The sequence below is a fragment of the Somniosus microcephalus genome, chromosome 1 (genome assembly GCF_052327205.1).
Source record: "Somniosus microcephalus isolate GS21.2 chromosome 1, FLI_Smic_1.0, whole genome shotgun sequence".
Lineage (NCBI taxonomy): Eukaryota > Metazoa > Chordata > Chondrichthyes > Squaliformes > Somniosidae > Somniosus > Somniosus microcephalus.
This window is the reverse complement of record NC_140987.1, coordinates 268875754-268893666: the sequence shown is the minus strand read 5'-3', so window position 1 is coordinate 268893666 and position 17913 is coordinate 268875754.

The window sequence follows — 17913 nt, the reverse complement described above, 5'->3', positions numbered from 1 at the left end:
AGGCCTCGGGTCACTGGTCCAGCTCTCGCTGTGCTCTCGGGCCTCGGGTCACTGGTCCCGCTCTTTCTGTGCTCTCGGGCCTCAAGTCGCTGGTCCTGCTCTCGCTGTGCTCTCAGGCCTCGGGTCACTGGTTCCGCTCTCGCTGTGCTCTCGGGCCTCGGGTCACTGGTCCCACTCTCGCTGTGCTCTTGGGCCTTGAGTCGCTGGCCCCGCTCTCGCTGTGCTCTCTGGCCTCGGGTTACTGGTCCAGCTATTGCTGCGCTCTCGGGACTCGGGTCACTGGTCCCGCTCTTGCTGTGCTTTCTGGCCTTGGGTCACTCGTCCCACTCTCTCCGTTCTCTGGGGCCTCGATTCACTGGTCCCGCTCTCGCTGTGCTCTCTGGCCTCGGGTCACTGGTCCCGCTCTCGCTGTGCTCTCGGGCCTCGGGTCACTGGTCCCGTTCTCGCTGTGTTCTCGGGCCTCGGGTCACTGGTCCCTCTCTCACTGTGCTCTCGGGCCTCGGGTCACTGGTCCCTCTCTCACTGTGCTCTCTAGCCTTGAGTCACTGGTCCCGCTCTCGCCGTGCTCTCGGGCCTCGAGCCGCTGGTCCCGCTCTCGCTGTACTCTCGGTCTTTGGGTCGTCGCTGGTCGCGCTCCAGCTCTGTTCTCAGTCCTCGTGTTGTCATTGGATCCGCTCTTGCTCTGCTCTCGGGCCTCGGGTCACTGGTCCCGCTCTCGCTGTGCTCTCAGGCCTTGGGTCACTGGTCCCGCTCTCGCTGTGCTCTCAGGCCTCGTATCGCTGGTCCCGCTCTCGCTGTGCTCTCGGGCCTCGAGCCACTGATCCCGATCTCACTGGGCTCTCAGCCCACGGGTCACTGATCCTGCTCTCGCTGTGTTCTTGGGCCACCGGTCGCTGGTCTTTCTCTCGCTGAGCTCTCGGGCCTCGGGCCATTGGTCTCGCTCTCGCTGCGCTGTCGGGCCTCGGGTCACTGATGCCGCTCTCGCTGCGCTCTCGGGCCTCTTGTCACTGGTCTCGCTGTCACTGTGCTCTCGGGCCTCTGGCCACTGGTCTCGATCTCGCTATGCTCTCCGGCCTCGAGTCGCTGGTCCCACTCTCGCTGCGCACTCGGGCCTTGGGTCACTGGTCCCGCTTTCACTGTGCTCTCAGGCCTCGGGTCGCTGGCCCCGCTCTCACTGTACACTCGGGCCTCCAGTCAATTGTCTCGCTCTCACTGTGCTCTCGAGCCTCGTGTCGCTGGTCTCGCTCACACCGTGCATTCGGGCCTCGGGTCGCTGGTCCCGCTCTCGCTGTGCTCTCGGGACTCGAGTCACTGGTCCTGCTCTCGCTGTGCTCTCAGGCCTCGGGTCGTCACTGGTCCCGCTCTCGCTGTGGTCTTGGGACTCGGGTCACTGGTCCTGCTCTCAATATGCACTCGGTCCTCGGCTCGTTGGTCCCACTCTCGCTGTCCTTTCAGGGCCAAGGGTCACTGGTCCCGCTCTTGCTCTCCTCTCGGGGCCACGGGTCACTGGTCCCACTCTCGCTCTGCTCTCGGGCCTCGGATCAGTGGTCTCGCTCTCCCTGTGCTCTCGGGCCTTGAGTTGTCGCTGTTCCCGCTCTCGCTGTGCTATCAGGCCTTGGGTCATCTCTGCTCCCGCTCTCGCTGTGCTCTCGAGCCTCGGGTCACAGGTCCCGCTCTTGCTGTGCTCTCAGCTTCGGGTCGCTGGTCCTGCTCTCGCTGTGCCCTCGGGCTTCGGGTCACTGGTCCGACTCTCGCTGTGCTCTCGGGCCTCGGGTCACTTGTCCCGCTCTCGCTGTGCTCTCGGGCCTCGGGTCATTGCTCCCGCTCTCACTGTGCTTTCAGGCCTTGGGTCGTCACTGGTCCCGCTCTCGCTGTGGTCTTGGGACTCGGGTCACTGGTCCCACTCTCGCTGTGTTCTCAGGCCTCGTGTTGTCGCTATACATTCTCTCGCTGTACTCTCGGGCCTCGGGTCGCCTCTGGTCCTGTTCTCGCTGTGCTCTTGGGCCTCGGATCGCTGGTCCCACTCTCGCTGTGCTCTCAGGCCTCGGGTCACTGGTCCCGCTCTCGCTTTGCTCTCGGGACACAGGTCACTGGTCCCACTCTCGCTGTGCTCTCGAGCCTCGGGTCACTGGTCCCACTCTCGCTATGCACTCAGGCTTCGGGTCGCTGGTTCTGCTCTCGCTTTGCTCTCAGGCCTCGGGTCGCTGGTTCCGCTCTCGCTTTGCTCTCCGGCCTCGGGTCACTGGTCCCACTCTCACTGTGCTCTTGGGCCTCGGGTCACTGGTCCTGCTCTCGCTGTGCTCTCTGCCTTGGGTCACTTGTCCCACTCTCCCTGTGCTCTCGGGACACAGGTCACCGGTCCCGCTCTCGCTGTGCTCTCGGGCCTCGAGTCGCTGGTCCCGCTCTCGCTGTGCCCTCGGGCCTCGGGTCATTAGTCCCGTTCTCGCTGTTCTTTCGGGCCTCGGATCACGCGTCCCACTCTCTCTGTTCTCTCGGAACTCGATTCACTGGTCCAGCTCTCGCTGTGCTCTCGGGCCTCAAGTCGATGGTCCTGCTCTCGCTGTGCTCTCAGGCCTCGGGTCACTGGTCCAGCTCTCGCTGTGCTCTCGGGCCTCGGGTCACTGGTCCCGCTCTTGCTGTGCTCTCGGGCCTCAAGTCGCTGGTCCTGCTCTCGCTGTGCTCTCAGGCCTCGGGTCACTGGTTCCGCTCTCGCTGTGCTCTCGGGCCTCGGGTCACTGGTCCCACTCTCGCTGTGCTCTTGGGCCTTGAGTCGCTGGCCCCGCTCTCGCTGTGCTCTCTGGCCTCGGGTTACTGGTCCAGCTATTGCTGCGCTCTCGGGACTCGGGTCACTGGTCCCGCTCTTGCTGTGCTTTCTGGCCTTGGGTCACTCGTCCCACTCTCTCCGTTCTCTGGGGCCTCGATTCACTGGTCCCGCTCTCGCTGTGCTCTCTGGCCTCGGGTCACTGGTCCCGCTCTCGCTGTGCTCTCGGGCCTCGGGTCACTGGTCCCGTTCTCGCTGTGTTCTCGGGCCTCGGGTCACTGGTCCCTCTCTCACTGTGCTCTCGGGCCTCGGGTCACTGGTCCCTCTCTCACTGTGCTCTCTAGCCTTGAGTCACTGGTCCCGCTCTCGCCGTGCTCTCGGGCCTCGAGCCGCTGGTCCCGCTCTCGCTGTACTCTCGGTCTTTGGGTCGTCGCTGGTCGCGCTCCAGCTCTGTTCTCAGTCCTCGTGTTGTCATTGGATCCGCTCTTGCTCTGCTCTCGGGCCTCGGGTCACTGGTCCCGCTCTCGCTGTGCTCTCAGGCCTTGGGTCACTGGTCCCGCTCTCGCTGTGCTCTCAGGCCTCGTATCGCTGGTCCCGCTCTCGCTGTGCTCTCGGGCCTCGAGCCACTGATCCCGATCTCACTGGGCTCTCAGCCCACGGGTCACTGATCCTGCTCTCGCTGTGTTCTTGGGCCACCGGTCGCTGGTCTTGCTCTCGCTGAGCTCTCGGGCCTCGGGCCATTGGTCTCGCTCTCGCTGCGCTGTCGGGCCTCGGGTCACTGATGCCGCTCTCGCTGCGCTCTCGGGCCTCTTGTCACTGGTCTCGCTGTCACTGTGCTCTCGGGCCTCTGGCCACTGGTCTCGATCTCGCTATGCTCTCCGGCCTCGAGTCGCTGGTCCCACTCTCGCTGCGCACTCGGGCCTTGGGTCACTGGTCCCGCTTTCACTGTGCTCTCAGGCCTCGGGTCGCTGGCCCCGCTCTCACTGTACACTCGGGCCTCCAGTCAATTGTCTCGCTCTCACTGTGCTCTCGAGCCTCGTGTCACTGGTCTCGCTCACACCGTGCATTCGGGCCTCGAGTCGCTGGTCCCGCTCTCGCTGTGCTCTCGGGCCTCGAGTCGCTGGTCCCGCTCTCGCTGTGCCCTCGGGCCTCGGGTCATTAGTCCCGTTCTCGCTGTTCTTTCGGGCCTCGGATCACGCGTCCCACTCTCTCTGTTCTCTCGGAACTCGATTCACTGGTCCAGCTCTCGCTGTGCTCTCGGGCCTCAAGTCGATGGTCCTGCTCTCGCTGTGCTCTCAGGCCTCGGGTCACTGGTCCAGCTCTCGCTGTGCTCTCAGGCCTCGGGTCACTGATCCCGCTCTCGCTGTGTTCTCGGGCCTCGAGTCGCTGGTCCCGCTCTCGCTGTGCTCTCGGGCCTCGAGTCGCTGGTCCCGCTCTCGCTGTGCCCTCGGGCCTCGGGTCATTAGTCCCGTTCTCGCTGTTCTTTCGGGCCTCGGATCACGCGTCCCACTCTCTCTGTTCTCTCGGAACTCGATTCACTGGTCCAGCTCTCGCTGTGCTCTCGGGCCTCAAGTTGATGGTCCTGCTCTCGCTGTGCTCTCAGGCCTCGGGTCACTGGTCCAGCTCTCGCTGTGCTCTCGGGCCTCGGGTCACTGGTCCCGCTCTTGCTGTGCTCTCGGGCCTCAAGTCGCTGGTCCTGCTCTCGCTGTGCTCTCAGGCCTCGGGTCACTGGTTCCGCTCTCGCTGTGCTCTCGGGCCTCGGGTCACTGGTCCCACTCTCGCTGTGCTCTTGGGCCTTGAGTCGCTGGCCCCGCTCTCGCTGTGCTCTCTGGCCTCGGGTTACTGGTCCAGCTATTGCTGCGCTCTCGGGACTCGGGTCACTGGTCCCGCTCTTGCTGTGCTTTCTGGCCTTGGGTCACTCGTCCCACTCTCTCCGTTCTCTGGGGCCTCGATTCACTGGTCCCGCTCTCGCTGTGCTCTCTGGCCTCGGGTCACTGGTCCCGCTCTCGCTGTGCTCTCGGGCCTCGGGTCACTGGTCCCGTTCTCGCTGTGTTCTCGGGCCTCGGGTCACTGGTCCCTCTCTCACTGTGCTCTCGGGCCTCGGGTCACTGGTCCCTCTCTCACTGTGCTCTCTAGCCTTGAGTCACTGGTCCCGCTCTCGCCGTGCTCTCGGGCCTCGAGCCGCTGGTCCCGCTCTCGCTGTACTCTCGGTCTTTGGGTCGTCGCTGGTCGCGCTCCAGCTCTGTTCTCAGTCCTCGTGTTGTCATTGGATCCGCTCTTGCTCTGCTCTCGGGCCTCGGGTCACTGGTCCTGCTCTCGCTGTGCTCTCAGGCCTTGGGTCACTGGTCCCGCTCTCGCTGTGCTCTCGGGCCTCGAGCCACTGATCCCGATCTCACTGGGCTCTCAGCCCACGGGTCACTGATCCTGCTCTCGCTGTGTTCTTGGGCCACCGGTCGCTGGTCTTGCTCTCGCTGAGCTCTCGGGCCTCGGGCCATTGGTCTCGCTCTCGCTGCGCTGTCGGGCCTCGGGTCACTGATGCCGCTCTCGCTGCGCTCTCGGGCCTCTTGTCACTGGTCTCGCTGTCACTGTGCTCTCGGGCCTCTGGCCACTGGTCTCGATCTCGCTATGCTCTCCGGCCTCGAGTCGCTGGTCCCACTCTCGCTGCGCACTTGGGCCTTGGGTCACTGGTCCCGCTTTCACTGTGCTCTCAGGCCTCGGGTCGCTGGCCCCGCTCTCACTGTACACTCGGGCCTCCAGTCAATTGTCTCGCTCTCACTGTGCTCTCGAGCCTCGTGTCGCTGGTCTCGCTCACACCGTGCATTCGGGCCTCGAGTCGTTGGTCCCACTCTACTGGGCTCTCGGGCCTCAGGTCACTGATCCCGCTCTCGCTGTGCTCTCAGGCCTTGGGTAACTGGTCCCGCTCTCGCTGAGCACACGGGCCTCCGGTCACTGGTCCCGCTCTCGCTGAGCACTCGGGCCTCGGGTCACTGGTCCCGCTCTTGCTGTGCTCTCGAGCCTTGAGTGGCTGGTCCCGCTCTCACTGTGTTCTCAGGCCTCGGGTCACTGGTCCCTCTCTCGCAGTGCTCTGAGGCCTTCGGTCACTGGTCCCGCTCTCGCTGAGCACTCGGGCCTCGGGTCACTGGTCCCGCTCTTGCTGTGCTCTCGAGCCTTGAGTGGCTGGTCCCGCTTGTTGTGTCTGTGTGTTGATAGAGACACTGAAGGCAGGAATTGGTTTGATAGTTGTTTACTAAACAAAGCCTGGCGGGGAACTAACGGATGCAACACAATACTCAGGCTTATATAGCCGAGTGGCCATTACCGGCATTACAGTACACATGGGGCTCTTAAAGGCACATACACTACAATTCCTCCCCTTTTAGCTAACCAGTACATAATATTTCAAGTAATTATTAATTACATGTTACAAGAAAAATAATCTATACATTGCTGCAGTTAATTAATTATAAGTCAGTCTCTCTGGAGGCTTCCTGACTCGGTCCGGATAATGCCTCGGTGGTGTAGTAGTTTCTGGTGGTGTAGTAGATTCTTTTGGCAAGGCTGATTCGGCTTGAATGCCAGTGTCGTGTTCATCGGGTTTCAGTATCACTGGATCGGAGGTAGATATGGGTATCTCTACTTCATCATTAGGCGTATAGAGTTGTGGTGTAGGTTGTCCCATTTCGGATGACTCTATGATTTGGTCAGCATGGTGCCTTATTATGCTTTCTCCGATGTCCACGGTATACATCAGCGGTCCTAGTCGTGTGCAGATCGTTCCAGGCTGCCATTTCTCAGTACGGTAGTCCCGGGCCAAAACTTGTTGACCTATCTGGAAGGTTCTAGTTGGCCTTTCAGTCATGCCTTGAAATTGCCGGTTCTCCACGTCCCTTCTGATGTTGGGCTTGATCAAATCCAGCCGGCGTCTTAGGCTTCTATTGAAGAACATCATGGCGGGAGTTTGGTTTGTAACCATATGTGTTGCATTCCTGTATGCGAACAAGAAGTTATCCACCTTGTGCTGAAGTTTTATGTCTTCATTACCCATGGCCTTTATGGCCTTCTTGAAGGCCTGGACAAACCTTTCAGCCAATCCATTGGTGGCGGGATGGTATGGGGTGGACGTGTAGTGCTTAACCCCATTGTTTCTTAAGAACTTCCTGAATTCTTCGGACACAAATTGCGGTCCATTATCAGAACAGATCTGTTCTGGCAGCCCATTCCTGGCAAATATGGTCCTTAATACTGTGATGTTTTTTTCCGTGGTGGTGGAAGACATCTTTATTACCTCCGGCCACTTGGAGTGTGCATCAACCGCGATTAAGAACATTGAGTCCATAAATGGACCAGCAAAGTCGATGTGTACCCTTTGCCAGGGAGATGAGGGCCACTCCCATGGATGTAGAGGGGCTTGGGGTGGAGCGTTTTGGACCTTCTGGCATCCTAGACAGCTCTTGGTCATTTCTTCGATGTCTCCATCGATACCTGGCCACCATACAAACATTCTGGCTTGGTTCTTCATTTTCACTCCACCCAGATGCCCCTCATGAAGCTCCTTTAGCACTTTATCCTGGAGTTTGGGTGGAATCACCTCTCTGGATCCACACATCAAGGTTCCTCGGCACACTGACAGCTGTTCTCTTCTTTGCGAGAATGCTGGCAACAGTGGTTCGCCATGTGCTGGCCATCCCTTCACCGTTAAGTGGTACTGGTACAGGCCTTTGTGTGTGTTTATTGTGAGATACTTTTTAGAGGCCTCTTCAACCTGCATCTGTAGATATGCCTGTGCCAAGTCAATTTTGGTGAAACGTTTCCCTCCGGATAGTGAGGCGAAAATATCTTCTATCCTCGGAAGAGGATACTGTACCGTGTGAAGGACCGGGTTTACAGTCACCTTGAAGTCTCCACAGATGCGAATTTTTCTCTGTTCTTCAGATTTATCATTCTTCAATGCTTTCTTCATGACTGGGACGATTGGTGTTGCCCACTCGCTCTAATCTATTTTAGATAATACGCCTGCCTTTTCCAAATTCTCCAGCTCTGCCTCGACTGCTGGACGAATTGCGTATGGCACCGGTCTTGCCTTAAAAAACTTGGGAATTGCTGCATCTTCCACTTTTATTGAGGCGGTGATGCCTTTCAAGGTTCCTAGTTTCTCTTGAAACACTTCCTTGGCGTTGGCCAAGATGTCTTTTAATCGTTCAGGTATGACGTCATCATCATTTGTTTCCTTACTGGTCACCGTCAGTGCCTGAATGGAGTGCCAGTCTAAACGTATTTTCCTGATCCATTCACGTCCCAACAGTGGTGGACCACCATCTTGTAGAACGTATAAATACAACTTCTGTATTTCCTTGCTGTTGTATACAACAGGCACCCTTATTTTTCCGTTGGGGTATACTTTCTGCCCCGTATATGTTTTCAAGATAATGGATGTGTCTTTTAAAGGTATATGCGGAAATAGCCGCTCGTAATCCCGTCGATTTATGACGGTCAGAGCTGATCCTGTATCTAGCTCCATTTTAACTGGGGACCCTGCTATTGTGAGGGTAACCCAAATGGTCTGGTAATCTTCTTTGGCAATTACATTATGTAATTTGAGAGAGCTTAGTCTCTTGTTCCCGGAGTCGCTATCGGTGTTCTGGTCTTCGGAGCTACTGTCCGTCATCATTTGTACCTTTCTGTGCTTTTCCTTATTGATTTTTTTCCTGTTAGTGGATTTTTTGTTTCCAGATCGGCATACACGTGTAATGTGTTCCATCTTTCCGCATTGCCTGCATGCTTTGTCCTTGAACCAGCAGTCCCTCTGGTCATGGGTGGATCTGCCGCAGCGATAACATCTCTCAAAACCCCATGTCATTTCATGGGTGCCGAAGTCTTGTGGCTTTTGCTGTATCTCTGCAGCTCCTCTTGCACTGAAAACCTTGTCCAGTGTTAAATCCTTCTCAGAAAGTAACCTTTTTTGTGTTCCTACACTTAGGAGACCGCAGACGAATTTGACTCGTAGAGAATCTGCCAGTCCTGCCTCGAATTGGCAGTGTAGGGTATCAACAATCTCCTTAAAATTCTTGTCCATCAGTTCGGCTGGAGTGATTAAGTTTCGTAACAGCTTGTATGTCTTTGCGCCCATTAAATTTAGAAGTACTGAAGCTTTTTTTTCATATTCTATTCCATTTGCGGTGCAATATACCTCCACTCTTTCCACATATGTGGCCCAATCCTCTATCTCGTTATCAAAAGCATCAATATTGCCAGAATTAGGCATCTTAGAAAAGATATGGCGCTTCCCGCGCTTTTCTTTCTTTTCTGCAGAAAAGGTATGGCGCTTCCCGCGCTTTCCCGCCGCTGCTGCCGATGACAACGCTGTTTCCCGCGGTTTCCGTTCTTTTTTATTTATTTATTTATTTACAGTTGGAGACTCGTTCCCGCCGGACTCTCTCTCTAGGTCTGAACGCCGACCTGTTTGCAGCGTCGGCCGTCTCCCGAGTGCTCCCTCCCCATCTGTTACTGCTTGCCTCCGCTTTCGCTGCTTGGCCCAGCTGTAGAGCCAGCCGCTGGAGCCCCAGCCTGACGCCCAGGAAGGATTACCACAGTACCTGCCACCAGCTTGGCCAGCTGGTGAAACAACAGCTTCTTTCACTTCCTGATTCTTCTGGACGCCAGAGGAATCGATGTCCTTGAGGGGCTGCCGAATTGTAGGTAAGTCCGTTTCCACTTCGTCACCACTGTTGTGTCTGTGTGTTGATAGAGACACTGAAGACAGGAGTTGGTTTGATAGGTGTTTACTAAACAAAGTCTGGAGGGGAACTAACGGATACAACACAATACTCAAGCTTATCACAGAATCACAGAAACCCCACAGTGCAGATAGAGGCCATTTCGGCCCATTGAGCCTGCACCGACACATATCCCACCCGATCCCCGTAACCCCTACACCAACACATATTCCACCCTATCCCTGTAACCCCATGTATTTAATCCCCCTAACACTAAGGGTCAATTTATCATAGCCAATCAACCTAACCCGCACATCTTTTGGACTGTGGGAGGAAACCGGAGCACCCGGAGGAAACCCACGCAAACACGGGTAGAATGTGTAAACTCCACACAGACAGTCACCCAAGGCCAGATTCGAACCTGGGTCCCTGGCGCTGTGAGGCAACAGTGCTAACCAGTATGCCACCTGAGGCCCGAGAGCACAGCGAGAGCGTGACCAGTGACCCGAGGCCCAAGAGCACAGCGAGAGCGGGACCAGTGACTAGAGGCCCGAGCGCCAGGTAGAGTGGGATCAGTAAATGAGGCCCCAGAGCCCAGTAGAGTGGGGCAAGCGACTCGAGGCCCGAATGCACGGTGAGAGCGAGACCAGCGACACGAGGCCCAAATGCACAGTGAGAGCGATACAATTGACTCGAGGCCCGAGTGCACAGTGAGAGCGGGACCAGCGACCTGAGGCCTGAGAGCACAGTTGAGAGCAGGACCAGTGACCCAAGGCCCGAGAGCACAGTGAGAGCGTGACCAGCGACCCAAGGCCTGAGAGCACAGTGAGAGCGGGACCAGTGACACGAGGCCCGAGAGCACAGCAAGAGCGGGACCAGCGACCTGAGGCCCGAGAGCACAGCAGGAGTGGGACAAGTGACCCGTGGCCTGAGAGCACAGCGCGTGCGGTGTAGTGAATGTGCCTTTAAGAGCCCCATGTGTACTGTAATGCCGGTAATGGCCACTCGGCTATATAAGGTCCTGCTCTCGGGCATCTCATCACTGGTCGCGCTCTCACTGTGCTCTCGAGCCTCTGGTCACTGGTTTCGCTCTCGCTGTGCTCTCGGGCCTCGGGTCACTGATCCTGCTCTCGCTGGGCTCTCGGGCCTCTAGTCACTGGTCCCGCTCTCGCTGTGCTCTCGGGCCTTGAGTCACTGGTCTTGCTCTCGCTGTGCTCTCAGACCTCGGGTCACTGGTCCCTCTCTCACTGTGCTCTCAGGCCTCCGATCACTGGTCCCTCTCTAACTGTGCTCTCGGACCTCGGGTCACTGGTCCCTCTCTCACTGTGCTCTCAGGCCTGGGGTCACTGTTCCCTCTCTAACTGTGCTCTCGGACCTCGGGTCACTGGTCCCTATCTCATTGTGCTCTCAGGCCTCGGGTCATTGGTCCCTCTCTCATTGTGCTCTCAGGCCTCGGGTCATTGGTCACTCGCTAACTGTGCTCTCAGGCCACGGGTCACTAGTCCCGCTCTTGCTGTGCTCTCAGGCCTCGAGTCACTGGTCCCGCTCTCGCTGTGCTCTCACGCCTCATGTCACTGGTCCTGCTCTTGCTGTGCTCTCGGGCCTCGAGTCACTGATCCCGATCTCACTGGGCTCTCAGCCCTCGGGTCACTGGTCCTGCTCTCGCTGAACTCTCGGGCCTCAGGTCATTGGTCTCGCTCTCGCTGAGCTCTCGGGCCTCGGGTCATTGGTCTGGCTCTCGCTATGCTCTCCGGCCTCGGGTCACTGGTCTCGCTCTCGCTATGCTCTCCGGCCTCGGGTCACTGGTCCTGCTCTCGCTATGCACTCGGGCCTCGAGTCAATTGTCTCGCTCTCACCGTGCATTCGGGCCTCGAGTCGCTGGCCCCACTCTACCGGGCTCTCGGTCCTCAGTTCACTGATCCCGCTCTCGCTGTGCTCTCAGGCCTCTGGTAACTGGTCCCGCTCTCGCTGAGCACTCGGGCCTCGGGTCACTGGTCCCGCTCTCGCTGTGCTCTCAGGCCTTGGGTCACTGGTCCCATTCTCGCTGTGCTCTCAGGCCTCCGGTCACTGGTCCCGCTCTCGCTGAGCACTCGGGCCTCGGGTCACTGGTCCCGCTCGCGCTGTGCTCTCAGGCCTCAAGTCAATTGTATCGCTCTCACCGTGCATTCGTGCCTCGAGTCGCTTGTCCCACTCTACTGGGCTCTGGGGCCTCATTCACTGATCCCACTCTACCTGGCACTCGGGCCTCTGGTCACTGGTCCTGCTCTCACTGTGCTCTCGGGCCTCTGGTCACTGGTCGCGCTCTCGCTGTGCTCTCGGGCCTCGGGTCATTGGTCTCGCTCTCGCTGCGCTGTCGGGCCTCGGGTCACTGGTCCCTCTCTAACTGTGCTCTCAGGCCACGGGTCACTGGTCCCTCTCTCACTGTGCTCTCAGGCCTCGGGTCACTGGTCCCTCGCTAATGTGCTCTCGGGCCACGGGTCACTGGTCTCTCTCTCGCTGTGCTCTCGGGCCTCGGGTCACTGGTCCCGCTCTCGCTGAGCTCTTGGGCCTCGGGTCACTGGTCCAGCTCTTGCTGTGCTTTCAGATCTCAGGTCCCAGCAGCTCCTGCTCTCAGGCCTCAGGTCATTGGTCCCGCTCTCGCTGTGCTCTCAGGCCTGGAGTCGCTGGTCCCACTCTCGATGTGCTCTCTGGCCTCGGGACACTGGTCCCGCTCTTGCTGTACTCTCGGGCCTCGAGTCGCTGGTCCCGCACTCGCTGTACTCTCGGGCCTCGGTTCGCCACTGATTCCACTCTCCCTGTGCGCTCAAGCCTCGTGTCACTGGTTCCGCTCTCCTTGTGCTTTCAGGCCTCGGGTCACTGGTCCCGCTCTCGCTGTGCTCTCGGGCCTCGGATCGCTGGTCCCGCTCTCGCTGTGCTCTCGGGCCTCGGTTCACTGGTCCCGCTCTCGCTGTGCTCTCGGGACTCGGATCGCTGGTCCCGCTTTCGCTGTGCTCTCGGGCCTCGGGTCACTGGTCCCGCTCTCGCTGTGCTCTCGGGCCTCGGGTCATTAGTCCTGCTCTTGTTGTGCTTTCAGGCTTTGGGTCACTCATCCCATTCTCGCTGTTCTCTCAGGCCTCGAGTCACAGGTCCCGCTCCCGCTTTGCTCTCGGGCCTCGGGTCACTGCGCGCGCTCTCGCTGTGCTCTCGGGTCTCGAGTCGCTGGCCCCGCTCTCGCTGTGCTCTCAGCCCTCAGGTCACAGTTCCCGCTCTCGCTGTGCTCTCGGAACTCGGGTCACTGGTCCCTCTTTCACTTTGCTCTTGGGCCTCGGGTCACTAGTCCCTCTCTCACTGTGCTCTCGGGCCTCGAGTCACTGGTTCCGCTCTCGCTGTGGTCTCGGGCCTCGAGTCGCTGGTCCCGCTCTCGCTGTGCTCTCAGGCCTCGGGTCACAGTTCCCGCTCTCGCTGTGCTCTCGGGCCTCGGGTCGCTGGTTCCACCATAACTGTGCTCTTGGGCCTCGGGTCACTGGTCCCGCTCTCGCTTATTCTCGGGCCTTTGGTCACTGGTCTCGCTCTCACTGTGGTCTCGTGCCTCGGGTCACTGGTCATGCTCTCGCTGTGCTCTCGTGCCTCGGGTCACTGGTCCCCCAGTCACTGTGCTCTCGGACCTCAAGGCGCTGGTCCCGCTCTCGCTGTGCTCTCGGACCTCGAGGCGCCTGTCCCGCTCTCGCTGTGCTCTCTGGCCTCGGGTCACTGGTCCCACTCTCGCTGTGCTTTCGGGCCTTGGGTCACTGGTCCCGCTGTTGCTGTGTTCTCGGGCCTCGGGTCACTTGCCCCGATCTCGCTGTGCACTCGGGCCTTGGGTCCTCACTGGTCCTGCTCTCTGGCCTCGGGTCACTGGTCACGCGCTTGCTATGCTCTTTGGCCTCGAGTCACTGGTCCCGCTCTCGCTGTGCTCTAGGGCCTCGGGTCACTAGCCCCACTCTCTCTGTTCTCTCGGGCCTTGAGTCACTGGTCCCGCTCTCGCTGTGCTCTCTGGCCTCGGGTCACTGCTCCCGCTCTCGCAGTGCTCTCGAGCCTCGAGTTGCTGGTTCCGCTCTCGCTGTGCTCTCAGGCCTCGGGTCACTGGTCCCGCTCTCGCTGTGTTCTCGGGCCTCGAGTCTCTGGTCCCGCTCTCGCTATGCTCTCGGCCCTCAGTTTGCCTCTGATTCCGCTCTCGCATGTGCTCTCGGACCTCGGGTCACTTGCCCCTCTCTCACTGTGCTCTCGGGCCTCGAGTCACTGGCCCCGCTCTCGCCGTGCTCTCGGGCCTCGAGTCGCTGGTCCCGCTCTCGCTGTGCTCTCGGGCCTCAGTTTACTGGTCCTCTCTCGCTATGCTCTCGGGCCTCGGGTCATTAGTCCCGCTCTCGCTGTGCTTTCAGGCCTCGGGTCACTGGTCCCACTCTCTCTGTTCTCTCGGGCCTCGAGTCACTGGTTCCGCTCTCGCTGTGCTCTCTGGCCTCGGGTTACTGGTCCAGCTCTCGCTGTGCTTTCGGGCCTCGGGTCACTGGTCCTGCTCTCGCTGTGCTCTCTGGCCTCGGGTTACTGGTCCCGCTCTTGTAAGAATTTGCAATAATTTACAGTTCTGAAGATCAATAATTTTGATTCAAGTTTCCCTGGGCCTTGTGCTTTTAAATTTCCAGGGATAAAAATGGCAGTCACCACATGGCCGAGACAAAGAGGCTTGGAATGCAGCTTTCTGTGTCTGGAAGTAAGGTTCAATGGAGACAAAGGACAATGCTTTGTTTACAAAGCAATCGAATGCTATTAGCATTTGTTTGTATATCGAGTGGATACATCTAAACTGCAGAAGATACTTTTGTATCTTGAATGGGATCCGTTTAAGAATTGAATGGGCTTAAATCACCTAGCATGCTGGACAATAGAGCAGTTGTATTTCCCTTTTGTTTCAGCCCAGGGAGCTCCAGAAGACACATTAATCCAGTCCAACCACTCTGAGTTAGCCAATCACAGCTATTTAGGTAATAAAACTTGATTTTTCGCTCATCCAAACCACTTGTCCGTTTTAAATTCATGTATTATAAGTTCCTCCACTCAGAACTGAAGGAGGGCTAGCGATTCGAAACCGCTGTTTGTAAATTGGTTTAGAGTGCAGCAGCAAAAGCCTGCTGACCAGGTGAATTACCGTAAACCAGTTAAGAGAAGCCCCTACCCTTACAAATGGTGAGCCAGGTAGGAGTGGAGGCAGTTTTTGATTTAATAAGTGGTCTGGATCTGGAGAAAGTACCAGCTCTTGTTTCTCTCATTTTCAGTATGTGGGTAGCCCTGTGAATTTTAGCGGCAGTGTGTAGGCTGACCTATCAGTGTATAGGTGGCTGGTTTAGGAAGGGTGAGATGAGTGTGCAGGAGGAGGTTAAAGATGCCAAGAATCGGGAGTCCCAGCTTGGAAAATGCCAGGCGGAGGTAGAACGCCTCAGAGAGGTGTATGAGACCAGAGCTAGTGGGATGAGGGTGTGGGAAGAAAATGCACGCCTCACACTAGGGGTCACGAAATGCCAGGCATTTATAGAGCGCCTTGTGCAGGAAGTCACAGAGGCAAGGGACTGTGAGATGAGGCTACAGGAGGAAATCGCACACCTCACCCAAGAAGTTAGCGAGGGAAAAAGCCATGCAAAGAATGAGATAGAATTCCTAAAGTACCAAATTATAGGAGTAAAGAGGAGCGAGATGAGACTGCGGGAAGAGAATGCCAGGTTTGGTGAAGCAGATCATGGCCCCTGTAGGGCAGAGATAGAAAGCCTTAACGTGGCTTTAAAGGTAGCAAGGGGAATGATTTGCGTGATCAGCCCGAAGGCAGGTCAGCTGGATTTTACTGGCAGCCCAAATCAAACCGCCCCAGACGCAACACCCAGGGAAAGGCTGGCTTGGGAATTAGAGACCCCAAGACCGCAGCCCACAGCTCCGAGTCTTGAGGAGCTCTGGCAGTGAGGAGGGGTGGAAATTGGGTGGTAGGAGAACACCAGCAGGTCCCGCTAGGCAGGCGGGGACCAGAATCAGTGTACCCCCTCCAACAACGGAGGTACGGTCCGCCCGTGAGGAGTGAGCCTGAGAATAGGAATCCTCAGCCCACAGCAAGTTCGAGTTCACAGGCAAGCACTGTGGCTTGTGTGGGGGGAGGAGCCATTCATGTTCAGAGTAAGCATTTGGCTCAACATTTTTAAATCAGTAATTGAACCAATTGCACTCTATGGCAGTGAGGTGCGGGGACCGCTAACACAACAAGAAAATGCAAAATGGGACAAACACCCAATTGAGATCCTACATGCAGAATTCTGTAAAAGTATCCTCCGGACTCAAAGGAAAACCGTAAACAATGCATGCAGGGCAGAACTAGGCCAATATCGATTCATAATCACTATCCAAAAAAGAGCCACCAAATTTTGGAAGCACCTAAAAATGAGCAACCCCCACTGCTATCATTGCGAAGCCCTGAAATGCCAAGAGAGGACCATAAAGAAGTATACCCTCAGTCAACTAGTCCTGGGACTCAGTGAAGTTACTACTAACACTACTAACAATAACTAGCCCCAGGACAGTGACAGCGTAACACAAAGAATTCGACCCAACACAATCATCACTAAGCAAAAGGAAAAATATCTGTCGTATTGGGCAGAAACAACAAAAACCCAAAACAAACTCAATTGCTACTTGGCCCTAAACAGACAATACAACACGGCTGATTAACTGACCATGGTAAAGGATAGCAAACTGAGAAAAACCTTGACAATGTACAGACTTAGTGAACAAAGCCTGGCGATCGAAAAAGGTAGACACAGGCAGACCCGGCTACCAAGAGAGGACAGGATATGCTCTCACTGCAGTCAGGGAGTGGTGGAGACAGAGATGCACTTCCTCACAGCTTGTGGAAAATATCAGGGCATAAGGGAGAATTTCTACCCAAAATTCACAAAAACATGCCCGGAATTCAGAAATTTGAATGACGACCAAAAACTCCCATACCTACTAGGGGAAGAGAGAAATTGTGTAACCTTAGCGGCACACTATGTTACAGCTTGCCATAAACAGAGGGACAACCACTAAATATAAGAAAAGAGTATATACAAATTATATGAATGTATATTTATACACTCAGGGATATATCTGTTTATACACTGTATGGATAGATCTGTATTTATGTGTTCAACCATGAATGTTTTTCGATGCTTTGGCAACATAAGATGTACCTTGTCATGCCAATAAAATAATTTGAATTGAATTGAATTGAATTGAAAGTAAGCTGTTTAAGCCAGGGAACAGGGGAGGAGAGTTCTGGGACCCCTGTAGAGCAGGTCCAGTAGCAGAAATCCAGGACAAGGGAGGCACACAGGGGATAGTTTTGGCCCCAGAAAAAAGGCAGGTCCAAAATTCCCCAGTTAAAGCCACCTGGGTGAGGGAACATGAGTTTGCTGTCCATGCAAGTTCAAGTTCACCACCTGTAAAGACAGGCACTGTGGCCTGTTTAAAGGGACCAGCTTCTCAGCCAGCTTCTAGAGTGGTCCCCCCCATGATGTGGGACCCTGCGGGGGCAGGGATAGCAATCCCTCTTGCAGGAGACATAGGGAGGGAGCTGACACCAAGTTTTAAACATGGGGAGGAAAATTTCCAGCCACCAGCAGCGGGTGGTGAGAGTATACCTGCCCCCAGCACAGGAGTGGCAGGGAAGAGCAGACAAACCCAGAGAGAGATTTGCACCGGCAGGCTGCCAGGTACATTATACAGTGCGGGCTATTTGGACATGGGGGAGAAGGTTCCCAGCCAGCTGGGGCTGTGACCCAAGCTCAGGGTCTGCCAGCCAAAGTTTCCCCCATAGAGACACCCCTCAGAAGGTCTCAGCGGGTGCCCCAGCCTAAGAAAGCATTGTCACCCACTTTACAGTGGAGTAGGGCGGTCTCCCGAGCCAGGGAGCAGCCAGAGAACAGAGGCCCCCACTCAACAGCCATAAGCTGCAAGGGACCAGAGACAGGAGGCAGTCCAGCTTCGCTGCAGCCAGCAGCAATCTGCGACAGTGCCAGAGATTAGCCTGGTCGTCCGGAGACGGGCGGCATCTGTATTATAGCTTTGGTGTGAATATAGTGTGCTTTTAAGGTGTATTTTAAGTTTTGTTGATTTAACTGGTAGTTTAAAGAGTTTAAGTTTACATGTGTGCCGAATGTTTGTATTTTGGTCCGAGGTCAAGGGACCCGACCATGTCTCCACCTAAGGCAGCAGGTCAGTGAGACCTGGCTGCATGTCCTTTTAAGTTTTTGCAGGAGATTGGAAAATGAAACAGCCATGTTCGCCCAGCCCGAGCTGGGCATCGAATGAAGATACGGATACGGAATTTTGGGGATCACCTCGCTACTGGACGAACCCAGGAGACCCCGCAGCAATCTTCGTGAAAAACCGGACAGGATCTGGAGGAAC